The sequence below is a fragment of the Molossus molossus genome, unplaced genomic scaffold, assembly GCF_014108415.1.
Source record: "Molossus molossus isolate mMolMol1 unplaced genomic scaffold, mMolMol1.p scaffold_m16_p_1, whole genome shotgun sequence".
Classification (NCBI taxonomy): domain Eukaryota; kingdom Metazoa; phylum Chordata; class Mammalia; order Chiroptera; family Molossidae; genus Molossus; species Molossus molossus.
Genome location: NW_023425344.1, coordinates 1,666,596 through 1,683,179, shown reverse-complemented (window position 1 = coordinate 1,683,179; position 16,584 = coordinate 1,666,596). Strand labels below are relative to the sequence as shown.

Below are 16,584 nucleotides of genomic sequence, written 5' to 3'. Positions count from 1 at the left end.
TGGTTTGGCTCAGCAGTTAGATCGTCCGCCTGTGGTCCAGAGAGACCCGGGTTCGGTTGCAGTTTGTCCCCGCCCTGGTTGGGTTGGGCAGGTGGCAACCACTGGATGTGTCTCTTTCATGTCGATGTTTCTCTCTCTCCCTCCCACTCTATCTGAACAAAATATGAAAAAATGTCCTTCGGTGAGGATTAAAAAAAAGAAGAATGTAGTGTCAAGTGAAAAAAAAATGTAGAGCCCAGCCTGTGTCACTCAGTTGAGCACTGTCCCATGCACCAAGAGATCACTGGATTGATTCCGGGTCAGGGCATAAGCTGAGGTTGCAGGCTTGATTCCCAGTGGTGGGGAGAGGTTGTGGGAAGGAGTCGATCAATGTTTCTCTCTCATTGATATTTCTACCTCTCTCTCCCTCTAAAAAATCACTACAGATGACTTCCGGTCAAATTGGCAGCGTAGGTACATGCGGTATCGCATCCTCCCACAGCCACATCAAAGTTACAACTAAACTACAGAACAACCATCATTCAAAACCACCTGAAATCAAGCTGAATGGAAGTCCGAAAACTACGGAATTAAAGCAGCCACATCGAGACTGATAGGAGGGGCAGAGGAGGACGGGCTGGTCCCACACCCACGTGTGGCGGATAAAAATCAGGAGGACACCTCGGCTGGGAAGGTCCTCCCTGAGAACTGAGGGGGTCTCCGTCCCACACCAGGTGCCCCGCTCAGGGTTCCAGTGCCAGGAAGAGAAGTCCCCATCACTTCTGGCGGGAAAAACCAGTGGAAACTGAGGCCCCAGGCAGCTCCTCTTAAAGGACCCACGCATGGACTTATCGGACCCTCTCCCTCTCAGCTTGGAGGGGAGGCAGCTTGAGGGGCGCTAGAGACAAACAGAAAAGAACTGAGCTGTTTGGCATTGGAGCAAGGGCTGGAGAGGTGGGCTTTCTACCAGACAAATGTGCTGTCAGAGGCCTTTGTTCCTTTGGTGAGCCCTTCCCTGGGGCCGCAGACAGCCGCCATATCTGTGACTCCAGCATCCTGGCTCATACTGGTTGCCCCACCCTGGTGATTCCCTGAGGCCCCACCCCACCCAACTTTCAAGCCCACCCAACTTTCAAGCCCACCCAAGCTGTTGCCAGTTGCTTAACCATAGGATTGGCCTGTCTCGGATCCTGCTTCAGGTTTTCCTAAATTCTTTCAAACAAGCAACATCTGGTCTCAGCTAGCCCCATACCTCTTGTTAAGTAATACATAAAAACAAACACAGGGAGGCAGCCAAAATGAGGAGACAAAGAAGCAGGTCCCAATTGAAAGAACAGAACAAAACCCCAGGAAAGGAACTCAGCAAAATGGAGACAAGCAACCTAACAGATGCTGAATTCAAAATACTGCTTATAAAGATGCTCAGTGAGCTTAGTGAGAACCTCAGCGAACTTAGTGAGGGCCTCAAGAGCATAAAAAAGGACCAGCCAGAAATGAAGGATGCACAGTCAGGAATGAAGGAGGCACTAACTGAAATAAAGAATAATTTACACAGATTCATTAGTAGAGTAGGTAAAGCCAAGAAGCAAACCATCGATTTGGAATATAAGGAAGCAAAAAACACCCAGTCAGAACAGCAAAAAGAAAAAAGAATCCAAAAATGTGAGGATAGTGTAAGGAGCCTCTGGGACAACTTCAAACGTGCCAACATTCGCATCTTGGGGGTGCCAGAAGGAGGAGGAGAGAACAAGATATCAAAAATCTATTTGAAACAATATAGTGGCAGAAAACTTCCTTAACTTAGTGAAGAAAACAGACATACAAGTCCAGAAAGCACAGAGAGTCCCAAACAAGATGAACCCCAAGAGGCCCATACCAAGACACATCATCATCAAAATGCAAAAGGTTCAAGACAGAGAATCTTAAAAGCAGCAAGAGAAAAGCAGTTAGTTACCTATAAGGGACTTCCCATAAGGCTGTCAGCTGATTTCTCAAAAGAAACTTTGCAAGCCAGAAGGGAGTGGCAAGAAATATTCAGAGTGATGAAAAGCAAGAACCTACAACCAAGATTACTCTATCCTGAAAAGCTGTCATTTAGAATCGATGGCCATATAAAAAGTTTCCCAGACAAGGAAAAGCTAAAGAAGTTCATCACCACCAAGCCATTATTATATGAAATGTTGAAGGGTCTTCTTGTAGAAAAAGATAAAAAAATATGAACAAACAAAATAGCAATGAATACATATCTATCGACAATTGAATCTACAAACAAAATGAACAAGCAGAACAGAAACATTCTCATAGATACAGAGAACATTTTGTTGGTTGCCAGATGGGCGGGGGTTTGGGGAAAAGGGTGAAAAAGGTGAAGGAATTAAGAAGTACAAATTGGTTGCGAGACTGACAAACCTCAAAGGGAAGGGAGGTTGGGGGTGGAAAGAAATAAACCAAAGAATTTATATGCACATATGCATAACCAATAGACACAGACAATAGTGTGGGGAAAGGCGGGAGGGGGGCGGGAGTGGGGAGGAGGGTGTCAATGGGGGAAAAAAGAAGAACATCTGTAATACATTCAACAATAAAGATTTTTTAAAAAATCAATACATATTTTTTAAAAATAAATATGCAGCCCTGGCTGGTTTGGCTCAGTGGTTAGAGCTTTGGCCTACGGTCCAGAGAGACCCAGGTTAGGTTCCCACTATGGGCACGTATCTCGGTTGAAGTTTGTCCCCGCCCTGGTTGGGTTGTGTGGGTGGCAACCACTGGATGTGTCCCTTTCACGTCGATGTTTCTCTCTCTCCCTCCCACTCTATCTAAACAAAAAATAGAAAAATGTCCTCGAGGATAAAAAAATAAATAAAATAAAAACAAATATGTAGAGAACAATGTATGTATGGTACCTTTTAGGGGGAAGAGGAGGAATAAGAAAAATATTCATATTTGCTTACATTTGCATAAAGTAATGTAGGAAACTACGTAAGAAACTTAAAAAGGCGATTTATGTAAGGAATGAGGGGGATCTGGGTGGATGGAGGACGGAGATGGCTAGGAAGTCTTTATTGTTCATATACATACACACACAGGGGTGAGCAAAAGGTTTATAATTGTGAGTACCTTAAGTTTATTCTTTTATTATTATGTTGTTGTTGCTGTTAATCCTGACCTGAGGATATTTTTTCATTGAGGTTTTTTGGGTTTTTTTTTTAGACAGAGTAGAAGGGAAGGGAGGGAGGGGAAGGGAGAAAGAGAGAGAGAGAGAGAAACATATTGACGTGAGAGAGACACATCAATTGGCTGCCTCCCACACTACTGGGGCTGGGGATCAAACCTGCAACCCAGGTACATTCCCTTGACTGGGAATCGAACCCATCACCCTTCAGTCCATGGGCTGATGCTCGAACTGCTGAGCTAAACCGGCCAGGGCTCTTGTAATAGTATTTATTTGTATTATGTAAACCTACTTTTGCCCACACACACCTGATTTACAAAACAAAATTTTTTAAAAATAAAAGACCATTAAGAACATAAATAAAATAAGCCTTACTGAAGGTACCAAATGAACAAAGTACACAGTACATTGCATTTCCAGTAGCATGATGATATCAAACATTTGTTTGAAGTTTTGTTTTTTTTTATCCTCACCCGAGGACATTTTTTCATTTTTTGTTCAGCTAGAGCGGGAGGGAGGGAGAGAGAGAGAGAGAAACATCGACGTGAAAGGGACACACGGAGTGGCTGCCACCTGCACAACCCAACCAGGGCCAGGGACAAACTGCAACTGAGGTACGTGCCCTTAGCGGGAACCGAACCCAGGTCTATCTGGACCACAGGCTGACGCTCCAACCGCTGAGCCAAACCGGCCAGGGCCATTTGTTTGAAGTTTTAAAGATGAACATATCTTTTTTTCCATTTATCATGGGAGGGGGAGGGGAAGAGAGAGAGAAAGAAACATTAATGAGAGCGAGAGACACATCAACTGTCTGCCTCCTGCACAACCCCAACCAGGGCAGGAGACGAACTCCAACCGAGGTACATGCCTTTGGCCAGAATCAAACCCTCGACTCTTTGCTCCACGGGTTGAATATATCTTAAGTGTTTTCGTAGGGTGACCCTATGCTGACTTTACAGGCAATAAAATGTAGTTCTGTCTGGCAGGTGTGGCTCAGTGGTTGAGCGCTGACCCTGCACCAAGAGGTCACCAGTTCGATTCCCAGTCAGGACACATGCCCAGGTTGTGGGCCGGATCCCCAGCGGGGGGCATGCAGTAGGCAGCCAATCGATGTTCTCTCTCATCAATGTTTCTATCTCTCTCTCTTCCTCTCACTTCCTCTCTCTCTAAAATCAATAAAGAAAAAAAAATGTAGTTCTAAAAGGCTTAGTCTGAGGTGGACACAGTAGTTAACCAACTCTAGAGTTGAACTGGGAATGCACAGGGTTGTATGAGCCCCCCATCTCTCCTGCAACATAACTGTGCTCCCCCCCAGCACCACTGACAATGGAGCCTTTCTCTAAGCATGCTGGCTCCACTTCACAGTTACCACTCCCACAAAGCACTGGACTACCTGCCTCTGCACAGTAGGGTAGTCGAGTAAGGGGCTCGTCCCATAAGGAATCAAGCAGGTATATGCACCTTCCTCTAGTGTCAGGGAACGACGGACAAGGTTTACCGCTGACCAAGAGGGCACTTGCCACACGCCCCAGAGCCTACAGCTATTAGGGGAGCACAGGCTCCCGTGCCCACTGGAAGAGACAAACCAGGTTTTATCCATTTCTGTAGTCAGGCAGCATCTCACACTGCTGTCTCACACAGGAGGTGCTCGGTAACAGTGCGTTTCACTGAGGGCTAGTGGACCTTAGAGCCTTTCTCACTCAGTGTTACAGTGTCCTGGCCAGGCCTGTGCACATTCCACAGCACCCAATTACTTCTTGCTCACATTGTTATTGAGACAAAGAACTGAAATTTTCTTATATTTGTCACAACTACAAATTTAAAATATGATAAAAAGTTTCTCATATAATTTTTTATTATCACTACCACTTTCCTATGTTAATATCCAAATAACTTCTAAAGTCTTTAAAAATTCCAACTGATAATCGAAGGGGAAAATTATGAGTGTCTTGATAATCAGAAATGGAAAAAAAAAAAAGGCCAAAAACAAATTTAGACAAAGAAAAATTATGCCTTAAATTACATGTATTTAGCCCTGGCCGGTTTGGCTCAGCGGTTGGAGCGTCGGCCTGCGGTACAGAGAGACCCGGGTTCGGTTCCCGCTAAGGGCACGTACTTCGGTTGCAGTTTGTCCCCGGCCCTGGTTGGTCGTGAGGGTGGCAGCCACTCGATGTGTTCCTTTCACATCGATGTTTCTCTCTCTCTCTCTTCCTCTCTCTCCCTCCCGCTCTATCTGAACAACAACAACAAAAAAATTACATGTATTTATTAGTTTTACTTTACCAAAATGGTGCCATTTCAAAAGACAGGACACCACTGAGGGAGAGGGGAGAATGCAAACTCTAGAGGCTCTGCACTCGAGCATGGAGAGCAGTGGCAGACCCCATGCAACTTCCAAATGCAGCTGAAGCAGAAGCCAAAGGATAACTATCATTTTCACTGACTCCCTATTCATTATCCATCAAATATGTACTAAGCACCTACAATGTGGCTAACAGGGGCTAGGCATTATTCTTCCATAAGGATGCTTGGGAGACATCAAGACACAAAACCGATTTCTGCCTTCAGGGAATTTCTATTCCAGCAGAGGGGACTTGGCAGTACACAAGACAGGAAGTCAATCACACAGTATGTTAGAAAGCACTAAGTACTATGGGTAAGAGACTAGAGAACAGGAAGGTGAGGAGGCAAGTGACAACATTAAGCAGTTAGGGCTGAGAAGAAGATGACATCGCAGTGTTGGGCACGCCAGGCAGACAGCTAGAGCTAAGGCGGAAGTGAAGACTGGATTTCGTTCAGACGTAGGAGAGGATAAAAGTAGTCGGTTTATCATCATTTTCTTTAAGCACTGAGATATTTATTTTTCAACTGTACTTTGGTAAATAAGCAAACAAAAATACAAAGAGGTCCAATCTCAAACCTAAGGAGTCCAAAACAGAACAATAGGGTCTTGTCTCCGTTTCTACTGTTAAACACTTATAACTTGTTCTCCACAATAATGTAATCATGTCCCACTCTTGCTTGATGCATATCAATGGCTTCCCACAAGCCCTAGAATAAATCTGAAATTCCACCACCAGCAGGAACCTCCCCAGGGTGGCCCCACAGCCATCTTTCTGGGGTGTTGTCCCAGACACATGAGCCCCACTGTGTCCACAAGCACCCAGAGCCTCTCTGCCTCAGTCTTCAGACTGCTCTTCTCTACCAGAATACAGTCCCAGCTACTCTGAGCACCTCACTCCTCAGCCAGATTCACCCCCAAATTTTGAGTGTGGTTTTCCTGACTACCCAATTCAGAGTACCCCCACTCTAAGCTCTCTCAAATTACCTGGGGTGTTGCGAGTTTCCTTTCCCTGCAGGGCATTTATCACCACGATGAAAAACTGACTCTGGAGCCAGACTGTAAGCTTGGGGAATGGTCCTAACTTCTCTGGTCTCTGCTCTCACCACATCCAAAATAACAAGCTAATAACAGTACCAGCTCACAGAGGGAATGCATGCCATGTGCTCAGACCAGTGTCTGACACACAGAAAGCACTCCAGTATGTTACTGGGATTACTGTCAGAAATGCACTGCAGGTCTTCCCTATTAGAATATAACCACCAAGAGGGCAGATTTGTCTGCCTCATTCACTACTGTATTCACAGGGCTAACACTTAACAAGCCCTCAATAAACATATACTGAGGTACAAACCCAATCCAGGTCTAACATTCTGGACTGGCAATGCTACATTTGGATGCCAGAGGCATTTGACTGTAAGAAAAGCTGTCACCTTTGCTTCATTCAATCACAACTGACGTATGACTGAAGAGGCTCTGGGGATAGAGCAGCTAACTAAACAAACTCCAAATCTGAAGTTCCAGACTGCAAATGGACAATCTGTGAATCAAATTGGGTTTTATGTTTCTCAGAATTACGTCAATTCCCAAAGTTGGTATACAAAGCAAAAGTAGGTTTATCTGTCTCTAACGGGCTACACTTGGAGACTCAGGCTAGTACAATTCCCAAAGGTGGGGAAAATAAGAAAAGCAAGGAAAGGAGAATTCTGGACCTCACCAACTGTGCTGGTACTTACAGTGAGGCCCACAGAGACTGCAGGAAGAGCCAACTGAGTAAGTCAGAAAGCACAGGTTGACCAGACACATGTACATATAAGTAATTCCAAACAGGTTTTTAAAAATATTTTTTTATTGCTTTTAGAAAGAGAGGAAGAAGACAGAAACATTAATGAGAGAGAACATCGACTGGCTGCCTCCTGCATGCCCCCCCCCCCGCCAACTGGGGATTTAGCCCACAACCTAAGCATGTGCCCTGACTGGGAATCGAACCGGCGACCTCTTTGTGCATGGGTTGACGATCAACCACTGAGCCACGCCACTGGGCCCAGGTAGATCTGATAAGGGAAAAACCACTCTGCACTCCAGTAAACACATTAGGGGGACTATTTAACAACACTAGACTAAGATGAGAGTGTCTCCCTGAAAAATATATGGATTAATATCGGGGCACAGTTTTAACAGTTATGAAATAGTAGGATGGAAAGCATTTAGTCGTATAAATGATCTCATGAATAATATGTAGCCCATACTTCAAGTTGTTAAAATAGCATAGGCAGAACTGGTTGCAGCCACGTAACAAGGAGAGACAGAGGCCAACATGGCTAGATAAGGGCTTCTGTCAAGCTCTCCTTCGCTCTGCTAGCTGAATAAGAACAGGCTGTTTGCTTGGCTATTTCTGAGTGGTTGCGATTGCTCTGTTCTCCACCTATCATCTGCCAGAAACCAATCTCCCATGGAAGGCCAGTAGGTGGTAAATAAGTACATGAGTGGATGATCCTCAGACCCTACAACAGCTGAAAAGCAGTGATAATGAGAGGGAAGGAGGAAGGCTTTGGGGTCATCAGGTTTCCAACCCCACTCCAGATACTTACTAGGAATGTAGCCTTGGCAAGCTCATTATTTGTAGCCTGGTATTTTCATTGGTAGAAGGGGGACAATAATAACACCTATTGTACAAGACTGCTGAGGAGTGGGCATGATGGCTCAACATAAAGCCCTGTTCACTGACTAGCATAAGCTTGACAGCTGGCCTGAAACTCATTCCCTTGGCATTCAAAAACCTGGAGTATAATAAAGCATACTTAACACTAATCAACACTGAGCAAATTAATCTTTGTTAAAATTCCCTAGAATTATTTTACTTACCTAAATGAATGTCAATAACTCTCAAATATAAACCTCATTTGTATGCCCTGGCCAGTTTGGCTCAGCAGTTAGAGCGTCGCCTTAGGACCAGCCATAGACCGAAGGGTCGATGATTTGATTCCCCGGCAAGGGCATGTACCTAGGTTGCAGGTTCGATCCCCGGTCCCAGTCGGACTCCTGTGGGAAGCACCAATTAATGTGTGTCTCTCTCCCACTCCCTCCCTTCTACTCTATCTAAAAAAATCAATGGAAAAATATCCTTGGGTGAAGATTAACAAAAGTAAATAAATAAATAAACCCCATTTGTTAGAAAGTACTAAACTTTTGGGGACTGAGGGAAACCCTATAATTTTTGCATATCCCTTTTGTTTAAAAGTGAAAACAAAATGGCTAAAAATAACTGTCTAACCATCTGTATATGCATAGGTGCTTTAAAAAACTTAAAATTATGAAGCTATAGATTAAGGTTTTTTAAGTAAAACATTTTCAATTTAGTGAAAAGACAACTTGGAAGACAGTAGAAAAGATGCACATTCTGTAAACAGCTGACTTTACCCAGACATACTAAGGAGTGATTTTTGTCACTGGAACTATGGAAGAAATCCCTCCACACAGAATGGAACATTAAGCAGGATGCCCACAAAGGAGAAAGTCTAAAGCCCAAAGGAGGCTGATCACTCCTTTCAAAGGAGCAAAGACAAAGCCTATCCTTTCATGTCATTTAATACTTAGCTAAATAACACTAGCACTTTTAACCTGAACTTAACCCGGCTTTGAAATGAGTGAATAATTCATTCTTTCCAAAGTATGTTATACTATGTGTCTAGAAAATCTTGGAGACCTGGGCTTGCAGCCTGACCTCAGGGTTTTAGAGATGATCCGGTTAGTCAAGTGTTTAACCCAAGCCTCAAATGAATATTAACACCTCATTTACTTAGGGGAGGCAATTCTAACCAGGTCCCAAGAGTATGACATACTTCCAATAATTTCCACAAAAAAGTTCAGAACACTTCTGAAAAACAACAGCATATTTTAACAAGCCAATAAAAATGCAAAGCACTCTCAAATAATTGTAACACCACATATAAAATAAACACCCCAGAAAATGTGACCCCTTTAAAAAGTCCTAGGTGTAGGGCCTTGCGTAGGGTGAGAGCTAAAAGAGAAGTTGCTGCATAATGACATGGAAGGAAGGAAAAAAGGAAGGAAGGGAGGGAGGGAGGAAGGGAGGGAGGAAGGGAGGGAGGGAGGGAGGGAGGAAGGGAGGGAGGAAGGAAGGAAGGGAGGAAGAAATAGCAGAATATGACATCTTTAAATAACCATCTGAAGAGTGAACCTCACAGTGGAAAGTGTACAATAAAGGGAACCCCAAAGTGGGTTATGATTAATATAAAGTTTCATTTCTTTTTTGGCTCACATACTCTGAAAAGGAAGTAGAGATATCACTAAAATTACCCCAATTTGGTGGGTCAGATGTGGCTGCTTTATCTGGCATTTCTGATTAGTGAGGATCAATGTTTTTCGTATGTTTATTTACATCTGAAATCTCCCATAGAGTCCATTAATTTCTTTGTCCGCCTACCTCTTTTTTGAAATCTTGATGTATTTATTCCTAAAAATTTGAAGAAAAAAAAAGTATATGTATTGACCTTTTGTTATATTTAATATTCTATAATTTTATTTAATTTATTTTTTCTTTAGTGATTTTAGAGAGAGAGGAAGTGAGGAGAGAGAGATATAGACACATCGATAAGAGAGAACATCAATTGGCCACCTCCTGCATGCACCCCACTGGGGATCGGGCCCACAACCTGGGCATATGCCCTGAATGGGAATTGAAATGGTGACCTCTTGGTACATGGGTTGATGCTCAACCAGTAAGCCACACCGGCCAGGCTGTAATTTCATTTTTAATGAACAAATATTTTAACATTTTGCATATTTAGGTCTGCAAACCTTTTCCTTTGAGTTCTGCTCTCAAAGAAAACATTGTAATTCCTTCACAAGCACATATCTAATAAAATGTAGCAAGAAAGTTTTAACATTATCTCTAATAAACATTTTACTTTGCTATTTCTCCGCAATCTCCATAATTTTAAATATTTCTCCTTAATCCATCTGGAATTTATTTTGATAATTTTTCCAGTCATTTCACCCCAGAGCCATAGAGGCATTGTTTCTTTACTTCCCACCAGGATGTCTCAAATTTGTACTAACAGCATCCCACTACTGCCTCATAATCTACTGGCTGACCGTGGAAGGTGATCATCTTTTGTACCTCAGTTTGCTTCCTCACTTGTAATAAAATACGTTCAAATCATATGTTCCAAGGTTGTAGAGGCAATTAGAAATAATAAATGTAAAATATCTAGCACAATATCTGGCACATAACAGATTACCTGTAAATAAGTATTTTACATATTTAATATTTGATGAAAACACAGAGTAACACACTACACTAATTTCAAAACCTTCAAAAATATTAAGTTTAACCAACTAAGAGTTAAAATTTATTATTTTAGCCCTGGCTGGTCTGGCTCAGCAGTTAGAGCCTCGGCCAGAGGACCAAAGAGTCATGGGTGGGTTCAATTCCTGTGAAGGGCACATACCTCGGTTGCAGTTCAGTCACTGGCCCTGGTCCGGGTCCTGCAGGAGGCAGCCAATCAATGTTTCTCTTTTTCTCTCTCTCTATCCCCCTCCCACTCTATCTGAAGATAAATGGAAAAGTATCCTCCAGTGAGGACTGAAATAAATTAATAAAAATAACATTTGATTATAAACTCATCTTGTTTTACCTTTTCATATTTTAAGTAAAGCTTCTGGGTTCTATCTGTATTCATACATGCAACACTAATTAGTGAGATTTCTCATTTTAATTCAATCTCTAAACTAATACTCTAGTGTAGCTATGAAAACAGACTTGGGTGTGGTTTTGAAAACAACTCTTGGGTGAGGCAAGTAAAGATAAGCCAACCAACCATCTGTTTAACTGAAGTGAACTTTAATGCACCCTATCCTGTTTATAGCTCCAAAATCTGTCTGGTAACACTGGTACAGAAACAATCTGGCTTGAGTCTTTATCAAAATTCCATTAGTTTCTCTATGCTACAGTTTCTTCATTTGTAAAATGGGATTATCATCATCTACTTCCTTGATTTAAGATTAAATTAGTTAATTTATGTCAAGTTGTTAGTGGAGATAACTAGTGTTAATAAAGGAAAGAAGCAAATGAAATCAGACATTAAGCTTAATAAACTAGGGAACTGAGTTGGACATTAAGCCTGACTTACTAGGAAGTTATAAAATTCACAGTTCCCCAAGGGAATCCCCAGCAGAGGGAACTTAATTACAAAAGTTAACCTCTGGCCAGGCCAGAGCAGCTCAGTGGTTGTGCATTGACCCATGCACCAAGAGGTCGCAGGTTCTATTCCCAGTCAGGGCATATGCCCGGGTAGTGGGCCAAACCCCCAGTGGGAGACATACAGGAGGCAGCCAATGGATGTTCTCTCATTGATGTTTCTCTCTAAAATCAATAAAGAAAAAAATATTTAAAAATAAATAAAAGTAAAAAAGACAGTGGGAGTAGCTGGTAAACAGGGTTCCCTATGGTCTTTCTGTGCCCTTCCCTTAATGTCTGCATCTCCCTCGTCTATACACTGGAAAAGGAGGGAAGGAAAATACACACAGAACAAACCTGTGTAATCTAAGTGTTCAAAAGTTTTCTCACCGTGTCCCCACACCACCACGTGCAGTTAGACAAGATTGTTATTACTATTGCTGTTTCAACAGATGAGAAAAAGGAGTTCAGAGAATTTCACCAACTTAATCCAGGACCACATATTTTGAGCAGCAAATCAGACTTGCATCTTGAGATGATATCCCAAACACCCAGTGCTACATCAACAATTGACACCTGACTCAGTTCAGTGAGAAGAAAATTCCTAATGCATTTGCAGTTTTAGTTTTATTAATGCATATTTACATATCAAAAAATTAACCCATTTAAAGTATATAATTCAGTGGTCTTTAGTATATTCAGAGAGATATGCAACCATTATCACAATCCAATTTTATAACATTTTCAACACTCAAGAAGAAACCCCAAATACATTCCCACTCTCCCTCCTCCCCCACACCTCCAGCCTCTTACTCATTCACATTTTCCAAGTTCATCCATGTGTATGTAGCATGTATCAATACTTCATTCTTTATTATTGCCAAATAATGATTCATTGTATGGATACACTATACATTTTGTTGATCCATTCTTCAGTCGATGGACATCTGGGTTGTTTTCACTTTTCAGCGATAAAAAGCAAGTTTTTGTGTACAAGTTTTTGTGTGAACATATCTTTTCCTTCAGCATTTACATTTTTTTTTTATCCTTACCCGAGGACATTTTTGCATTTATCCTCAGACAGAGCAGGAGGGAGAGAAAGAGGAAGAGAGAAACACTGATGTGAGAGAGACACAAGGAGTGGTTGCCACCCACACGACCCCAACCAGGGACAAACTGCAACCAAGGTACATGCCCTTAGCAGGAACCGAACCCGGGACTCTGCGGTCCATGGGCCAACGCTCTAACCCCTGAGCCAAACCAGTCAGGGCAGCATTTACATTTTCAAAGTGTTCACACAATATTTTCTCCTTTGCATCTTACAACTGCTTCATTTTGTGATGGAGAAAACTGAAGCTGGGAGCAGTGAAGTGACTTTATCACCCATTGCTGGATAACCTGTTCACTCCCTGACACCACACTGCTTTACCTCCTCTGGGAGGGTTTTCAAGCAATAGCATGCAGATGAGAAAAACCATTTTTAAGGTAACAAGCTCCCTAAATTATTCTCAAGAAGTCAATCCAGCCCTAGCCGGTTTGGCTCAGGGGTTAGAGCATCGGCCTGTGGTCCAGAGAGACCCGGGTTCGGTTTCCGCTAAGGGCACGTACCCCAGTTGCAGTTTGTCCCCGGCCCTGGTTGGGTTGTACGGGTGGCAGCCACTCGATGTGTCCCTTTCACATCGATGTTTCTCTCTCTCTCTCTCTCCCCCTCCCACTCTATCTGAACAAAATATGGAAAAATGTCCTCAGACGAGGATAAAAACAAAAACAAAAACAAAAAACAAGAAGTCAATCCATAAGGCAAATTTAAATGAAGCCTTTCAGAGTAAGAGAACAGGAGAATAAGGTGTTCAGGTTGGAATACTCTGAAGGTCCCTCCCAAGTGATGGCCTCCCTCCTCCCTGTGGAAATATTGAAAGCTACTAGTCCAGGGTGCTGTGGAGACACAGAAGGAGCCAATGCCTACTGCGTCCTGTCCCTGAGGGCAGCCCAGTCCTAGCAGAAGTCTGCAGGTTCCTTTGGGCTCAATCCCTTAACATCAGCCCCATGCTCCCATGCTCCCAGGCTCCCGGAGCTCCTGGGGCCTCAATGCAGAGCGAACATGTTCTTATATATTTGACAGTATTGCAGGGCCATGTATTGCTATGGTCCACTGTCAACTTGGTCAATTTCCCAACCTCCTGAAACAGTTCTTAGGCTTGTATTTCTGGTAATAAAATTCTGGAATATGGTTAATGATTACATTAGGAATATATAACAGCCATTTACTGACAGCTTATTAGGTACCTTTTATATAGTTATATAGTTAATTTGTTTAATTCTCACCATAACCATGAAGAGAGTTACTATTATTACTCCTGTGTTACATGTAAACACTTTTTAACATACAGTTAGCGGGAATATAAATTGGTATAACTTCTTAGAAGGGTAGCCGAACACAGATATGAAAACTGATACAAATATCTTTAGGAGCAGGCAACTGCACTGCTGGGAATATATCTATAGACATAACTTCATAGAGCCCAAACCTGGACATACATTATCCAAAACAATTACAACAGAGAAAACCTGTAAACAAATATTCATTAATACAGCAGTGGTTAAGTTATAGTGTATCCGTAAAATGAAACACCTGAGGCTGTTAGAATAAATAGATTTATGTGTGCTGGTAGCGAGTGTCTCCAAGATGCATTAGGGGGAAATACAGAACCCTTTTTACTTTTTTTTTTGTGGTATGTGCCCCTAGCAGGAACCGAACCCAGGACTCTCTGGTCCGCAGGTCGACGCTCAACCGCTGAGCCAAAGTGGCCAGGGCTAACCCTTTACTTTTTAAGGGAGGTGTATGTGCCACCACCATTCTGGCTGTGTGCTCTTCACGTCTCACAGCTTCCTCGTCTGCAAAATGGGAAGACAACAATACTGCCCATAAAGTGCTCAATGAAAACTACCTTAGGCTATTACTGTAATTTAATATTTAATTATGATACTACTACTACTAACAATAATTTTGTCATTAGATGGGCTCCACACAAAAAATAAATTTCATGCCCTGCCCGGTTTGGCTCAGCTGTTTAGAGCGTCAGCCTGAGGTCCACAGAGACCCGGGTTCTGTTCCCCACTAAGGGCATGTACTTCAGTTGCAGTTTGTCCCCGGCCCTGGTTGGTCGTGCGGGTGGCAGCCACTCGATGTGTCCCTTCATGTCGATGTTTCTCTCTCTCTCCCCCTTCCTCTCTCTCCCTCCCACTCTATCTGTACAAAAAATGGAAAAATACCCTCGGGTGAGGATAAAAAAAAAAAAAAAAAAGAACTGGGAATGGAGGAAGATGATGTGATTGAAGTTTATCAGGAACAAACAGGATCATTCAACAGTTTACATATTCTTTTTCTTTTCTTTTTTTTCCCCTCGATCCTTTGTTTTTTTTCTTTATTGATATGAGAGAGATAGGAAGGGAGAGGAATAGAGAGAGAGAAACATCAATGAGAGAGAATATCAATTGGCCACCTCCTACATGACCCTCACTGGGGATCAGGCCCACTACGTGGCCATATGCCCTGACTGGGAATTGAACCAGTGACCTCTTGGTGCATAGATCGATGCTCAACCACTGAGTTTTACCCTCAATCCTTATTTATTATTTTTTTTTTTTTTTATCCTCACCCGAGGACATTTTTCCATTTTTTGCTCAGATAGAGTGGGAGGGAGAGAGAGGAAGAGAGAGAGAAACATCAACGTGAAAGGGACACATCCGAGTAGCTGCCACCCGCACGACCAACCAGGGCCGGGGACAAACTGCAACCGAGGTATGCGCCCTTAGCGGAAACTGAACCCAGGTCTCTCTGGACTGCAGGCCGACGCTCTAACCGCTGAGCCAAACCGGCCAGGGCAATGATTTTTTATTTTTAAAAATAGTTCTTTTGCCCTGGCCAGTTTGCTCAGTGGTTAGAGTGTCACCCCACGGACCAATGAGTCGCAGGTTCGATTCCAATCAAGGGCACGTACCTCGGTTTTGGATCATCCCCAGCCCTGGTCAGGGTTGTGCGGGATACAACCAGTTGATGTGTCCCTCTCACATCACATCGATGTTCCTCTCTCTCTTCCTCTCTCTCCCTCCCTCCCACTCTATCTGAAGATAAATAGAAAAATATCCTTGGGTGAGGTGAGAATTTAAAAAAAAAATAGTTCTTTTGTAACGTGGTATACAAACCGGAAGTGAAAACTGAACCCCTATCTCTTTAAAACATCTGGTAATTTGAATTCTAGTGCCCATTATTCATTATTGTTTGTTTTCATTGTGCTGATTTTTAAAAATATTATTTTATTGATTCTGTAGAGGGGGAGAGAAATATAGAAACAATGATGTGAGAAACATAGATCGGCTGCCTCCTGCACACCCCCTACTGGGGAATGAGCCCACAACCCAGGCATGTGCCCAGGTATTGTGGGACCATGCTCAATCCACTGAGCCACACCAGCTGGGTTATTGTGCTAATTTCTGGTGATCAAACCTCAGTCCCCTTCATTGCCCTCTCCTTTTGAAATATTACATGTGTGTACAATGCAGCCACCTTTTTTCAGGACTACATTTTCAGGCTTATGATAAATAAGGTTGACCGATGCACATGTTCATAATTACTTATAATTGGCCCTGAAGTTCTAGCAGATGACTGATTCACTCCTAAACTATGACTTTCAGTGGGAGACGGAAGTTTTTCAGAGAACTATACTGTGGAAAAATGACCTTTCCTCAACTTGAAACTACTTTTAAAATCTGAAGGTATGGACCAAAAGAAGAATATTAGGTTGGAGTCAAGATGACAGATAAGGTGAGAGTGAAGACTAACTCCAAAGATGGCTTCACTGAAGAGAAAGTATTTTACAAGTAAAGAAA

The 16,584-nt window shown here is 42.7% G+C and overlaps 1 protein-coding gene across 7 annotated transcripts in view; it reads right to left on the bottom strand.

Annotated features, from left to right (window-relative positions):
- The window catches only part of ADD1 (adducin 1), an 88,403-nt gene that overhangs the window by 59,863 nt on the left and 11,956 nt on the right, over nt 1–16,584 (bottom strand). For 3 of the 7 annotated variants that reach the window (XM_036275026.1, XM_036275013.1, XM_036275056.1), the window contains exon 1: nt 9,813–9,933. The exons of 2 other annotated variants lie outside the window; for them this stretch is intronic. The gene's annotated coding sequence lies outside the window, so the exon portion shown is untranslated. 2 more of the 7 variants (XM_036275041.1, XM_036275033.1) reach the window with 2 other exon arrangements.